Genomic DNA, 16,465 nt, shown 5'->3' on the forward strand with positions numbered 1-16,465 from the left:
AGTAGTAGTGGCGCCCCCTACGCAGAGTTTTGCGTAATATTCCCTATAATAACATGATTCAAATATCATTCTGATTTCAGTGTGCGTGCGAATTGGCCTGGAAGTGTTGGAATGTCATTATAAACGTCATATTTTCAAGGGTCCGTGTAAATGAGGACCTTAGTACCGCCGGCCTTAATTATACGGGTACAGGGGTCCGTGTGTAACATGGATATTGAGAGCTCTGATATGTATGTACCAAACCGATTGTTTATTCTTATTTCACTAGAAACTCACGATTTTTAGGGTTCCGTACCCAAAGGGTAAAAACGGAATCCTATTACTAAGACTCTGCTGTCCGTCTGTCTGTCCGTCCGTCTGTCTGTCTGTCCGCAGGCTGTATCTCATGAACCGTGATAGCTAGACAGTTAAAATTTTCACAGATGATGTATTTCTGTTGCCGCTATAACAACAAATACTAAAAACAGAATAAAATAAATATTAAAGTGGGGCTCCCATACAACAAACGTGATTTTTTTGCCGTTTATTGCATAATGGAACGGAACCCTTCGTGCGGGATCCAACTCGCACTTGGCCGGTTTTTTAAAACAACCGAAGTAAAACAAGCTGTCTTTTTACATGAAAAAATTACCTTATCCTCATTAATTTCCCGAAAAAGGCAAAGAGATAAAAACAATATCTAGAGAAAGGAATAAAATTAACAGTTCCGGAGATTAAAATATCGATTTCTTCTTAACAGTACTTAAAGAGGGAGTTTGACCTCTTTCTATAAAATACAAACCTAAGCCTTAGTACGATTCCGCGCTACATTTTATCAGTAATATATTTAGACTAGCGACCCGCCCCGGCTTCGCATGGGTAACACAAAAATTTAACAAATTATACACCTAAACCTTCCTCAAGAAGCATTCTATTGATAGGTGAAAACCGCATGAAAATCCGTACAGTAGTTTTGGGGTTTTTCGCGAACATACATACATACAAACAGACAGACGCGACCGGTGACTTTGTTTTATAAAGTGTAGTGATATCAGTTGATATTTACTCCATATCGTTTTCTTACGTCTACGTTTTCTAATATTTTATTTACAATAATATAAAAATTTTACCTTCCAATAAAATTGTTATTATGTTTCCTTCTACGTCAGAGGTCTTCATTGAGAGAGTAACGCCTCCGGTGTCCGATAGATGCCGCTAGCGTCTATGTAGTCGCTCCGCCCCACGCCGTGACGTAGTTCCGCTTCCCCTTCCTGCGAACTGTTGCTCGCTTTCCGCGACTCGCCGCCATGACACATTGTTGAGGAGAAGTACCGTCGGCATAAAAGTAGCCTAGTAGCCTGCCAGGAAGGCATTACTCAGACCTCTGACGTAGAAGGAAACATAATAACAATTTTATTGGAAGGTAAAATTTTTATATTATGTGTTCCGTATTCTACGTCAGAGGTCTTCATTGAGACCTGTTTATTATCTCCTGGTGGCGAGTCAGCGGGCGCGCAAGCGTTAGGGCTACACCTACTGTCATGGAATTCAGAGAAAGAATAAATATATACGCCTTATTGCAACCCATGAAATCACAGTGACTCGTTATAATGATACATTACAGGAAAAAGAGAATTTAAATTGTAAACCCAGGTTCCAATCTGACGTTAAACTGGTTTGAGAGATTTCTCATTCGAAATCGCATCCTATCCGCAGAATCTCGGCGATAGAATCGTCTAAAGAAAAAGTCATGTTTCCAATTAACTTAAGCTAAGAAAGATAGTTTTCCAGCCAATTTAGTGATTAAGTACATCGTGGATCGAAAGCAATCGTAATAGGCGAGGCCGGCTTGGATGAGACTGTGGCTGGAAGAAATAGGCGCAGTGTCCCCTAACATTTTGTGTAATTCTCACAAATTGACGTACCCAGACTACCTACTTACTGGGTCTATACTTTATTCCGGAGCTTCTAAGAGTCCAGTCGGTAAGACACGTTATCTGGTTTAGAGCCGAATTTCGGACGCAAAATAATAGCGCGAAAGTTATCTATGCAATTGCCCGGGCTACAAAGTAGTAGAGTAAGGTCATTGACCCTGCGGCCTGATGCTAACAGTAAAAGTGCGGCAGCTCTTCTATATAGGTACGTTGTAGGGCTATTCAAGTTAGGGCAAATAATTTTTATTAGATTTCTCGCGTCCCAAGTTGGTGGTTTGGGAGGCGCTGGTCTCGCTATTAATAGCCTTGGAAGAAGGCATAGTGTCCGATAGGCTTATGAACAAGTGTCGTTCTGAAAGCTAACATGGACAATAGAAATAGATGTCTGAGATAGCTCGTTACTTCACTGGATATTAGAGGTACCTGGCAATCAATCTTAATTTTGATGCACCATGAAGACCATTTCTACATTGTGGGCGTACAGGCGGCCTAGACAAGGGGACGATCTAAGGAGTGCTCCCGGTACTGGTTTTCTATATAAACACAGTACCGGAACCGGGAATACCCGGTTCTCGCCATACAAACTCAGTACCGGGAGTATCCCTCGGACGATCACTTGAGTTTCTTTCTGTCTCTTTATCTCGTTAGCCCTTGGCATGTTGCATGCATGCGCCAGTCACGCCAGTAGGTACATCAAGCGGACGTCACTCCTGATCCCGCCAGCCCGATCTGACAGGAGCTACGCCTCGATTCTTAAGGTCGTTGACTCGTTAGGAAGGGCGGTCTGACGTTGTGTTCACTAGGACCGCCAGTAAATTGCAAGCTTACCACAGCTGCGTGAAGGTTCTCCTCATCACGCCGTCACCGGAAACAGACTAGGCTGGGAGGTGGAGACATCCATGCCAAGTCGTATCACCGGCAGCTGCCAAACGCGTCATGGTAGCAGTTCAAAGAGTCTGTTAAGAAATACCGTGGCACAGTGCGAGGTCTCTCGAAAGCGGAGGCTGGCTAACAGGGCGCCTACCAGGCGAAGATATTCTCGGCGGCTTCTGGGCGCAGCTGCCCCTCTGGCGCGCAGTGACTTCTTGATAAACCGTCGCCCTCGGGAGTTGTACCGACCTGGTAAGTAGCAAGAAACCAGCGCGACTTGTAGACGATCTGCTGGCATCAGCAGTTTTTGCGACAGCCGTAGTAACGGAAGGGATGTAGTGTCGCCGTCGTTTTATGTATACTGTAGTGGTGCGGTTGTATGTTTACACTTCTGTCGTCAGCGCTGCAGATGCGGCCCGTTAACGATTACTCTCCACTGAAAGGGCCTTACCTCGTACATTGTCTACCATTATTGGAGATTGTAACGGACTGCAGGCATAATATGAGGAGGGAAGTGGCACGAGGTTTTCGGCAGCTGTCAGAAGTGTTGCTGGGGACTGCGAAGGTGTCACTTTCCTCCATGAACTAAAGTTTGTGAATTTTAGACTATTAAGCAGGAGGCATTGAGTCTCATTTCTGCTAGAAACTCGGCAGCAAGGCAGGCCTGTATGTCACGAAAAGAAAACTTTCAATCGGGGTGCTGTGCCGCGTGTCCCACGTGATGTCTAGGAGCGTGATGGTCTAATTCGCTTTATCCGAAGAAACGCCTATATTGAGCTAGTATAGGGGTATGGTACTGCATGCTTTTAAGGAAATCGAACTGATGAAATCAAGTCTAAAATCGATTTTGGCGCTTTGCGTAACAAAACTGTTTCGATAAAGTCGAAGACAGACAGATGCAAACTGCTGGAGTCCTCTTGGCCCCTTTCTCTTAGCACCGGAAACTCAAGCTTGTTCAGGCGCAGCGGGTTTATTTGTCCCATTTTGTTTATTAGGGGCTTGGCGAACGAGTTCGTCTTTGTAAGACGGAACTTAAGCTGGAGAGCGCGGGCAGCAGAGAGATAATTATGTGAGGACTGCAGACCTTTTCGATGCCTTCAACCGGTTGTGAGCGGTCGCACAGGATCGTGTCGCAAAGCTGCTCTCCGGTTGGATCGCTCGCTGGCCTCGAGACGTCGTAGGACCCCCGAAGCGGCACGGCTCCTCGTCGATCAGCACCTTTATGAAGCACAGGGACGCGACGTATTTTCCTCTGGGTATCGACATATCTTACCGCTTTCAACTCCGGCCAGTCGAGTCACGCTAGGACGAGGCTCCTAACTACCTTGTCTGCCGTCGCCATCCTTAACCGAAACCAAGAGTTTAGCGGTCTGTTCGTGCTGTGGCACCATAACTATAGGCGCCTGCGTACCTCAATGGGACCATGTGGACAGGACAAAACTGATACCGTGGCGCAAGCGTCAGCTTGGTAGGCAGCATCGGCGACGGGTAAGTTCGCGGTGGTATTCTTGCGAACAGAACATGGGCTCCATTGCAAGGGACGACATCGTCGTAGTTGCAGCATCGGTGGGCAGCATCGGCGTGATTGTCGGCGCCATCATGGCAACCGCCGCCGCTCGGGAGGCGCCGGTGCATAAGGTGAGAGGCGCCTCGTGGTGGCCGGCTCGAGAGGCGCCGGTTCGTGAGACGAGAGGCGCCATCGTGGCGGCCGGCTCGGGAGGCACCGGTGCGCGAGGCGGGCGGCGCTATCATGGCGGCCGCCACTGGCTCAGGAGACGCTGGTGCGTGAGGCGAGGACCCATCATGGCGGCCCGCTCGAGAGGCGCTGTCGCGTGAGGCGGGTGGCACCACCGTGGCGGCCGCCGCCGCCGGCTAGGGAGGCGCCGGTGCGTGAGGCGAGAGGCGCCATCGTGGCGGCCAGCTCGGGAAGCACCAGTGCGTGAGGCGGCCGCCGCCAGGCTCGGGAGGCGCTGTTGTGTGAGGCGAGAGGCGCCATAGTGGCGGCCAGCTCGAGAGGAGCCGGTGCGTTAGGCGGGCGGCTCCATCGTAGCGGCCAGCTCGGGAGGCACCGGTACGTGAGGTGGCCGCCGCTAGGCTCAGGTGGCGCCATAGTAGCAGCTAGCTCGAAAGCCGTGAGGAGGGCGGCGCCATCGTGGCGACCGCCGCCGCCGGCTCGGGAGGCGCTGGTACGTGAGGCGAGAGGCGCCATCGTGGCGGCCAGCTCGACAGGCGCCGGTGCACATGACGGACGTTACCTGCACGGGAGGCGCCGATGCGTGTGGCGGGCAGCGCCATCGTAGCGTCCTCCGCTGGTTCGGGGGGGTGAAGTGTGCGCGTGGCGGCTGGCTCGTAGTTGTACGCATCATCACGGCGACACTGTTGCCCTCGGCGGCGTCATCGTAGTGGCCTCCACCGGCGCGTAGGTCACCAGCGACGCTATGACGGACGGCAACCGACGGGCGAACGGCACCGCCGCTGTACTGTAATGTTTCCACTGCTTCCACGTAACTTACCTTCGTTCCACTTCGAGCAGTCGGGACGCAGGAGCGGTCCGCCTTCACCTTTGCGCCAGGACGGGATCGAGAGGTGTAATCCACCCGCGCCGGACCGCAGCAACAGGAGCGGGCGTGTTCTCTCGGAGTCTCGGACTGGAAGCGCCCGCCCCGCGACACCTCGGGCCCCGGCCCGCAGCGTCGCGGCGTCTCGGAGTCACCTCGGACGACAGCAGAAGAAAGTCGGCGGCGCCGCGCGGGGCGCCGGTGCCACGGGCGGGGGCTTCCCTGTCGCGTCGCTTCTGAACGCCAAATAAAACTAGAATATCATTAAACTGGCTCACCGGATGGTTCGAGACAATCCAAACCTCCTTATCAGTCCTATTGAAGCGCGGCACCCAACAGCAGCGCGCGAAGGCCCTCCGCCTCCGCGCCGCCCCGGGCGCCGTCCCGGCCGCCGCAGGCACGATGACCGCACGTTCCCTCTCCGAACGCGGAGCGACTTAAGTTACCACTTGTTGATAAAAAAACTACTGACGCACTTCCTACTTCGATCTCGAAAATGCGCGACCTGCCTGAGAACCGTGCCTGTCAAAGTAGGCATTTACAATGCGCAACTAACAACACGAGGTACTCCCAGGCTTGTTAACGGTAACGATTTTAGCAGCATGGTATGTAAAAATTCATTTAGCCAGAAAAATTAAAATAAAAAGTGGGTAGAATCGAAAAACACTTTCGATCGCGGGATCGCCAAAAGACTAATAATAGCGATCTCTGCTATATCTTACTATTTAATGGAACAAGCTTTGGTTCGGAAATTTTAAAGCACCATGCTGCAAAAATGTACGCAAAAAAAAAATTTGCGGACCATCGGACAAGACGGTCGACGAAACAATGTGTCATGGCGGCGAGTCGCGGAAAGCGAGCAACAGTTCGCAGGAAGGGGAAGCGGAACTACGTCACGGCGTGGGGCGGAGCGACTACATAGACGCTAGCGGCATCTATCGGACACCGGAGGCGTTACTCTCTCAATGAAGACCTCTGACGTAGAATACGGAACACATAATATACCTACATACCTAATTATTTTATTTTATTCTTATTATATTGGAATATAATAAGCCCAAGCCCTCTCGCGCATGAGAGGAGGCCTGTGCCCAGCAGTGGGACATGTACAGGCTGAATTATTATTATTATTATATTATATTTATTGGAATATATTTTATTAATAAATAATTGGATTTTTAATGTTTTATCTTTACTTGTTTCAGGTACTTACACGGCTCTAGCATCAGCAGATTGTAACTGTAAAGCTTTATAATAGGGATTATGACACATGTTGAATTTTATAACAAAATATAGTAAAATAGATAACAAATGAGCAATTTATCACAATAATGTGGATTTTAGAAAAATATATGGAAATAATACAAAAATACAGCACCTGAAAGTTTCAAAATTTAAGTTTTTTTTTAACTTCCGTAAACGAAATAAGTAAGGATACCATTCGATTCCTCACATTTTATCCAAAAAAAGATTGTATAGCAACTATATCCATAAACGCAATATTTCACCGACAATAGCGCAATTTTCTTGTTTTGTTCATACAGTTCATACTTCAAGATGGACTCTCAGTGACCTTGACGTCACGGTCACTTATCGTTTTGTTAGGGGCGTTTCACGAGTGAAGTACGACTGTCGGACTTTGTATGTATGTAAATGTATGTATGTAAACACTTTATTGTACATAAGACAGGTTAAATTACAATGGGATCCCTATAAGGGATCTCTTCCAGTCAACCTTTGAGCAATTGAGAGTAAATTAAAACAAACATGATAGACAAACGAACACTATCTACAAAAAAGTAAACTATGGTTCAATTATTACGCAAGTAAATAATTAAAACCTATAGCCTATAATATAATAATATATACCTACATATTATACACATATATAATACATATTAATAAAGATAGATACCTACATAAATATAAATATATACCTACACTATCACAATTTAATAAAAAATACTTAGTACTCAATGACCTTTTATTTATGTAGACGTGTGACGTTCATAGTTGACAAAACTAAAATTTGATCCAACGATTTTGACAACTTGACAGGTTGGCGTCAGTCGTCACCCATACGACTAACTAAATATAGGTTCCGGAACCTATATTTAATGGCTCACAATCGTGCGCCTGGTACCATATCTACCTCAATTTACTTACATCTATGTTAGTACTCAACCAGAACACAAGTCATTGGAGAGCCATAACTTATGCAAATTTTTCTTGAGTGAAGCTACCGACGGTGACTGTCTAAGGGATACCGGCAACTTGTTCCACAACTGTACAGCGGACTTTGACTATCATTTCTGACTTTTGTATTGCTTTAATGCAATGGGTCCCATATAGACTTTTGATCCTAAAAACAAACCTGATTGATTGATACCATAAATGAAAATTTGTCATCTAGCCTATTACAATATTTGTAATTTCTGACATCGTAAAGGTAAAGAACATATTGTATAACGCTGATTTAAACTTTCACGATTTTTACACATTATTAAATTGTACAACGGGTATTTACGTTTTAAGATCCTCGAAACCCCCGAACCCTCTGATACCCTCAAAACGAAACGTCGGAGGTAAATCTTAAAACTTATAAACGCGATTAAGTCCCGTTGTACAATTTAATAATATTGTATAACGTCCTTCTATAGTCAATCAATCAATTAATTTTTGACCTTTAAAGGCCTGTGCGCACCGGATTCGTGCATCTAGCACGTGCACGTGCACATGCGCGATGTGTGTGTGTATATAGGTACTGTATTTTCCGGAAATCGTTATTCCAAGTTACGATTTCTGCCATTCGCAATTATTACCACTTTAATTTTTCTCAATAGATTCCTTTTCCGAAAACATTTCTAACCATTCGCATATTCTATCATTTATTTTTCAATAGCTTATTTTCCTAATAGGTTTTAAAATGAGAGGGTAATCTCGTATGTATGGAGGCGGCAGGTTCGTGGAACTATTAAAAAACAGTGCGTTTCAAAAAACAAAATTAGGCAATTCAGAACCCCTAGTATAAAGGACTATGCGTCAAAATGGCCCCAAAACCAACAGAGTTGAGAGTTAGGTCATTAGGATAGGTATTTCTCTGTACTTCATTTGGTTCTATGGGCACCAAGCGGAATTCCATTGCAGAACTGAGATATTGGTATTTTAGTCAAAATGTGCTCCTGCGCTGCTCAGTGACTGCTTACCATCAGGCGGGCCGTATGCTTGTTTGCCACCGATGTGGTATAAAAAAATAATGTCGTCACCCTTATTACCTAGGCAATAGAGTCCACCGCCGGGCGAGCGTGGCAAATCATTCAGTGCAGGGCTCGGAACCGGTATTTTACTAAAACCCCGAAATAGCCCAATATTTTGCATAATTTCATGCTCTTTAGATAGGACTGAATCATGTATTTAGGTAACAACTTTGTATTATTAGATTATCCCATTAAAAATGAAATAATAAACCAAAGAACGGAAAAGAACATAATAATACCGGTATTTTTGTATGGACCAAATACCGGTTTCCGACCCCTGATTCAGTGTGCTCGCCCGGCGGTGCGCGGACATCTACCCTGTAGCAATTTGCGTTATAGGTATCTATTTTTGCCAAGCGGGACGTTTCGGGTACTAAAAATCCCATACAAATGACTCTTAACGCAAACACGTACGTTGTTCATAACCGAACACAAGTTATATTTATATTAAAACTCTTTAGGTTTTTTTACTGTACTCTTGTCTATGATAGGAAACAATGGAATAGAAACAAGAAGAGATTGAGTTGTCATGATATAAAAATGTAAGTTTTGGTGGAGCTGAAATAAATTTATTTTAATACAAGTTGCAGTGAGTTGTTTTAATGTGGAGACACGGTCAGGACCAGGGCCCTTTTAAATTGTCTCGCACATAAAATTGGTCCTTCAAGCTATTGTAAGAAGATTGCATTTTGCAAATAAAGATGAAAAGTTTGAAATCAAGAGCTACATCAACGATGATGAATTTTTAGTAGCTGTTCTTCTTCTCAAGAGAACGACTTCATTCTTAAACAAGACAAGAACGAGCATTTCGTCTGTTCGGAACGTCGTGATTTTCAACAGAGCCAGTTCGTACGGCGACATCAGGCGGTTTCTGTGTTGGTGTATAGTTTCTAATAGTTTCCGTCGCGGTGAGGCGACCTGCGGCGAACAGTCTTCGGACGAGCTGCTAGCACCTGCTAGTATCCGAACGCGACGGGTCAACGACCGCAGAACTGTCACCGGTCACCGGCGCCTTGTGTTATTTGTTGTGTTGTGGTGGACGTAAATCTTGTTTATTTAATATAGTTAATAGTTAGCATAACAATAGAAAGCTGGAAGATTGTCATACAAGTGTTCTGCACAAGTTCGCAAATTTATTTAGTTTCAAAATGGCCCAGTTAAAGGAATTAAAGGCCAATCGGGGATATGTAAAAGGGGCGATTAGTAGGTTAGAAACATTTTGTACTTCAAATGAATTCGCGACAGCGACACTTGAAGTGCTTGCTCAAAAAAAAGAAAGGGTGATTAAAGCATTTAATGATTACGAAGCGTACAATAGAGCAATCCTTGCTATTGAGCCTGAGGATGGTGAGTCGTATGAATTGTACGAATCTAAATGCGATTTGTGTATCGCCACGTTAAATACGCGATTACATCCTGCAGTATCACCTGCGGCACAGACTGCTGCATCGACATCTTCCGGACTAGAAGCAGGTAAATTTAAAAAACTTCCTTGTATTAATATTAAAACTTTTGATGGCCAGAGTGTGATGGACTATCACCCATTTATAAATATGTTCAAAGCTGTCATTGATATGGATGCAAAATTGAGCTCCTGCGAAAAACTGTACTATTTACGGTCGTTTTTGGCAGGAGGAGCTTTAGATTTGATAAAGCATTTAATGCTTACAAATGGAAATTATGAGGTAGCCTTAAAACTCATTGACGATAGGTACAACAACATTCCAAAAATTATAAATTTTCATGTCAATAGTATCATTGACATGCCAGTTTTGACAAAATGTACAGCTTCAGGGCTGCGTTCCATAGTGTCAACTGTAAATATGCATCTTGCAGCATTAAAAAACTTGAATGAAAAAGTTGAGTTCTGGGATACTATATTGGTCAATATTTTGTCTAGAAAGATTGATCCCTACACTTATCGTGGATTTCATCTTGAGCGTGATATGAAAGAGGTTCCTAACTTGTGTGAATTGCTTACTTTCCTAGAAAAAAGAGCAATTGCGTTGGAAGCCACAATGACGGAAGAGCCGAAGAAGCCGGTGAAATCTGTTGTGAGTGCAGCGGCTGCCACTGGAGTCTCATGTAAGTATTGCCAAGATTTTCATAAAATATATGAATGCGCCAAGTTTAAGTTGCTCCCTTATAAGGAGCGATGTGAGTTTGTTGATACAAACAATTTGTGTAAATTGTGTCTCAATGGTCATCGAGGTAGATGTTTAATGAGATTGAAATGTGCAACTTGTCATGAATTACACAACACTCTGTTGCATTCGCCAAATGAAGGTAAGGTAGCTAATGTTTCCTTGGCTGATGAACCCTCTCAGAATGTAAATAATAAAAGCAAATCAAATGATGATTGCTTGCCTACCGACTCATCCATAAATGTGAGTTTGTCTGCTAGACCTCGGAATGCAAGTGTATTGCTTCCGTCTATAATTGTGAAGTTGAAGAAAAAGGATGGTACCTTTACTCATGCTAGAGCACTTCTAGACTCTTGCTCGCAGATACATTTTGCCACTGAAAAACTGATTGAGGAAGTAGGTATTTCTACATATGATACTGATGAGGTAGTGACTGGTGTGTGTGAAAGAGACAATAATATTGCGCAAAAGGCTGATTTAGTTATTTACTCTACCGTGGGTGATTTTAAAGTTGATGTGTCATGCTGTGTGACAAGGAAGATTAATTGTGCCCTTCCGCAGCAAACATTTGACACGTCTCAGTTTGATTTTCCATCCTATGCCCAGTTGGCTGATGAGAAGTTCAATGAATCAAATGAGAATTCACTATTATTAGGTGCCGACGTCTTTTTCCAGGCGTTCCAGTATGTGTGCCGGCAGCTGACACCTGTTGGTCCATATTTGGTGAAGACGAGGTTCGGTCATATTGTAGGCGGGGCGCTGCCCTTCCCTGCTGGCAAGAAGTCTATAAGTAACTATTGTGTTACATCTAAAGGTAATCCTATTGATTTTAATGTAGCTAGGGATGATTTGCAACCACCTTTCCCATGTGTTAAACAAAGTGAGGTTTGCTTGCTGTCAAACGATTGTCAACCTTCTGAAGACATTGTTGATATAATGTCCAAATTTTGGGATTGTGAAAAAGTACCTGACATCATTAGGGAAACCGGTACAGAGGTTGATCAGGCGGAACAGATTTTTCAGGAGTCAGTTAAATTGGAAAATGACAAGTTCACTGTAGCCATGCCGGTGAAGGTTGAGTTGGACAAGTTGGACTTAGGTGATTCTTTTAGTAGCGCCTTGCAACGACTTTTCAATTTAGAAAAGCGGTTTTCACGCGATCTAGAATTGGGTAAAAAATATAAAAAATTCATACAGGATTACATTGACCAAGGTCATGCTAAATATTTTGACATGTCTAATTATGACTTAAGTGCAGGTAATGTCATGTTTCTGCCCCACCACCCTGTGATCAGTTCCAGTAAAACAACACCAGTTAGGGCTGTTTTTGACGCTGGTGCTGTCACAAAAAATGGTATATGTTTAAATGACATTTTGTTAAATGGTCCGGTGGTTCAAAAGGATCTCTTTGAAATTCTGATTTTGTTCAGAACTTTCAAGTATGTATTATTGTGTGATATAAAGGCTATGTATCGCCAAATTTTGATTGAGGATAAGTATCGTTGTTTGCAAAATATCTTGTGGCGCGATTCTCCTGACGAGTCAGTCAAATGTGTACAGTTGCAGACAGTTACATATGGTTTAAAGAATTCTGCGTTCTTAGCATGTAGGTGTTTGTTAGAATTAGCCCGAAGGTATGAAAGTCAATATCCCTTGGCTTCGTTCGTGTTGAAGCACACGTGTTATGTTGATGATATTCAGTGTGGTTCTAATGATTTGAATGAGCTTGCGCAGATGAAAAAGGAGTTGATAGGGCTAATGAAGTTGGCTAGTCTGTCTCTACACAAATGGTGTTCTAATAACCAAGAAATTTTAAGCGACATACCGGTTGAATTGCATCAACTCGATAGTAGGAGCTTTGATAAAAATAATGAATATGTTAAAACTCTTGGATTGACATATGACGTCATTACTGATACTCTCGACATGAAGTGTCCTGTTAAAGAGGTTCAAGAAAAGTACACGAAGCGTCAGATGCTTAGCTTCATAAGTAAATTTTTTGATCCTTTAGGATTATGTGGCCCTGTGTTAGTGCAGGCAAAGATATTAATGCAACAGGTTTGGTTTGAATCGTTGAAATGGGATGAGGTTTTACCTCAAGGTCTTAACAAAAAATGGGTTGACTTTGCCAATAGCTTAGTTCAAATGTCCAGCATCTCGATCGCTAGGAATATCAATATTCAAGGAGCGCAATCCTTAGAATTAGTGGGATTTTCTGATGCTTCTAATGCTGCTCATGGATGTTGTTTGTACTTACGTGTCATTGATGCTGACAACAAGGTTTCGGTGAATCTTTTGTGCGCGAAGACGCGCATCAATCCTAAGGCTAAATCCTTGACCATCCCAAAATTGGAACTGAATGCTGCCCTGTTACTTGCTATTCTAGTTCGGAAGGTGTACAATGCTCTGTCCTTAAAATACTCAGTGAGCGCTCACCTTTATAGTGACTCCATGATTTTACTAGCTTGGTTAAAAACATTACCAGTAAAACTTAACGTGTATGTAGGTAACAGAGTTGATAAGATTAATAAGCTATCCTCCGACTTTGAATGGCATTATGTAAATACGCATGATAATGCCGCAGATATATTATCTCGTGGTGTAGAGCCCCAATTATTGGAAAAATGTGACATTTGGTGGCATGGGCCAAAGTTTTTGTCTGACCCTACTTACCATCATAAACCTGTAGAACATGACATTTTAAAATCTGATGTACCAGAGCTAAAACCTACAACTGAAACCTGTCATACTTGTGTAGATGTAAGTTCTAGCTCGATGGATGCTTTAATACATAAATATTCAAATATAAACAAATTGACAAGGATTGTAGGTTATCTCCTTAGATTTGTATTTAACTGCAAAAATGAAAATATTAACAAACGTCAGGGATATTTATCTCCCCAAGAATTAGACTCTGCGTTGCGCATGATAATTAAATGTGAGCAAAGAAAGTTCTTTTGTAATGATATTGAAGACTTAAATAATAAGTTGCCATTAAAGTCTGGCTTAAACAGTTTGCATCCTTTTCTTGATTCTGAGGGATTGTTACGTGTAGGTGGTAGATTGCAAAATGCAGGATTTTCCTATGACCAAAAGCACCCGATTATATTGCCCAAAGGTTCTCATGTCACAAAAATAATAATTCATAATGAACACTTGAGGTTAAAACATGCTGGTGCTACTTTGTTATTGAGTACCTTAAATGAAAAATATTGGATTTTGAATGCCAACAGAGAACTAAAGTCCGTTTTGTATAAATGTATAAAATGTTTTCGACTTAAGGCAAAAAATGCTACTCAATTAATGGGTTCTCTACCACTTGATCGTGTAAATATGACTCGTCCATTTCAAATAGTGGGCACGGACTATGCCGGTCCTTTTTATGTAAAGCAGACTAGAATTAGGAAACCTGTGATCACAAAAGCTTATGTTGTGATTTTTGTATGCTTTGTTACAAAAGCCATTCACATTGAATTGGCATCTGATATGACAACTGATACTTTTTTAGGTTGTCTTAAAAGATTTATATCTCGTAGAAACAAACCTACTAAAATATATTGTGACAATGCAGCCTATTATAAGGGCGCGGAAAATGTTCTTAAGGAATTGTATGACCTTCAAAATTCCGCTAATCACCAATCAGCTGTGGTTGACTTTTCTAGTTCTGAAAGAATATCCTTTCATTTCATTCCTTCTTATTCCCCAGTGTTTGGTGGTTTGTGGGAAGCTGGTATTAAAAGTGTTAAATATCACATGAAACGTGTAATTGGTAACACGGGGTTTACCTATGAGCAAATGTACACGATTTTGGTTCAATTCGAAGCCATTTTGAATTCTAGGCCGTTGACCCCTATGTCTAGGGATCCTAGTGATATGACCTATTTAACTCCTGGACATTTTCTCACTGGTAGTTCACTGACTTCTTATCCAGAAACGGATATTACAGATGTAAATATAGGTAGATTAAGTTTTTGGAAACAATGTGTTCAATTGCAGCAACATTTTTGGCGGCAATGGCATAAGCAATACTTGGTTATGCTGCAGAGTAGGCCAAAGTGGAGAAATGAGTCTCCCAACCTAGAAATAGGCACTTTAGTTTTGTTGAGGGAAGATAATACCTCTCCGTTGTGTTGGCCAGTAGGTCGAATTGTTGATGTTAAACCTGGTAAAGATGGTAAGGTTCGAGCCTTGCATGTAAAAACAGCAAAAGGTTCCATTGTTAAAACGAGTGTTACCAAGGTGTGTCCCTTACCAATAGATTACAGTTAGGTAAACTGTTTTATTCATTTGTTTATAATTTAGCGATAATGCTGAGGTTAGTTAAGGTTTAATTTTTGTTGATTTTTAACATTGTAAGTGTTGTTTTTTGGCTAGGCCCCCAACATGTTCATAACCGAACACAAGTTATATTTATATTAAAACTCTTTAGGTTTTTTTACTGTACTCTTGTCTATGATAGGAAACAATGGAATAGAAACAAGAAGAGATTGAGTTGTCATGATATAAAAATGTAAGTTTTGGTGGAGCTGAAATAAATTTATTTTAATACAAGTTGCAGTGAGTTGTTTTAATGTGGAGACACGGTCAGGACCAGGGCCCTTTTAAATTGTCTCGCACATACGTCACGTCACGTTATCGAATGAAATGTACACAAATGTACAGCAGCAATTTTTTTCAAACAAAAGTCCAAGTGGCCATAATGTCGCCGTGTCACGAACAACCATAGAAACAAATCGAACCTCTTAAACGGCTAAAATAGGACCACGGTGTCCCTTGCCTGTCGTAAAATGCGGTAAAAGGACCCATTGCGCCGAATAATCCTGGCGGTCACATTTGGCGAAAAGATCGCCGTAAAAAACTTTAATATCGAGCCAACTTGGCCTTGTATTTAAAATAAAAATAGAATAAAACAAACTTTTGTTAAATGTTGGCAACAAGACGGAATTATTTCCAATTTAACAAGATTTCTTTAATGTCGGTTTTAGGTTAAAATATCTACATAAGACTAACTGTATCAAGTCAACAAGCAAACTACGGCTTTTCTAAAAAATAAGTAGGTACTTTACATAGTTCATAGGTTTTGAAAATAAAAGGGACTTTATTGAGACAAAAAATACAAACTAAACCATAAGTTGGTAGTAGTTTGCATACATCCGCGAAGAAATTCAAAGGTGTATGTGAAGTCCCCAACCCGCATTGGACCAGCATGGGGACTATAGCCTAAACCCTCTCGTGCTGGAGAATAGGCCTGTGCCCAGCAGTGGGACGTATATAGGCTAAATTATTATTATATTATTACATAGTTATGGCCTCTATATACAAACGTCACCGATGATCGCATGCGATTTGCAAATTGCAATACCTACATTGCCGCATTAGATTCGATGGATTGATCTTTGCTCCTATATTGCCGATAATTTCTAATATTGCATGCCATTTGTCGCAAGGTGTATAGAAGCCAGATTTTCCTGTTTCTTTTTTATCTGGTCGTTGGTGGCTTGAATAATAAATGCATTGTCTTAAACTTGGTTTCGGCACCTAGCTTAATTGTTTAGTTAGACTACCTATCTCTGTTTCTTTAGGTATTTCAATAAAAGTAAACAAAATCTGCCCTCAAATGGTTCCTTAAGCCAGTTGAGGGTAGATGAAAACATTACATGATCAAATAATGTAAGTTAAAGTCAAGTCGTTCAGTGACTGATCCAGGCGGTTGTGTATTTGGT

The 16,465-nt window shown here is 42.5% G+C and overlaps 1 protein-coding gene and 1 long non-coding RNA gene across 3 annotated transcripts in view; one reads left to right on the forward strand and one right to left on the reverse strand.

The window, feature by feature from the left end:
- LOC134799387 (uncharacterized) overlaps positions 1-16,465 on the reverse strand; it is a 236,320-nt gene that overhangs the window by 218,988 nt on the left and 867 nt on the right. The gene's annotated exons all lie outside the window — the stretch shown is intronic.
- Positions 1-16,465, forward strand: part of LOC134799329 (hemicentin-1-like) — a 252,930-nt gene that overhangs the window by 117,980 nt on the left and 118,485 nt on the right. The window lies entirely within an intron of this gene.

The sequence above is a fragment of the Cydia splendana genome, chromosome 18 (genome assembly GCF_910591565.1).
Source record: "Cydia splendana chromosome 18, ilCydSple1.2, whole genome shotgun sequence".
Classification (NCBI taxonomy): domain Eukaryota; kingdom Metazoa; phylum Arthropoda; class Insecta; order Lepidoptera; family Tortricidae; genus Cydia; species Cydia splendana.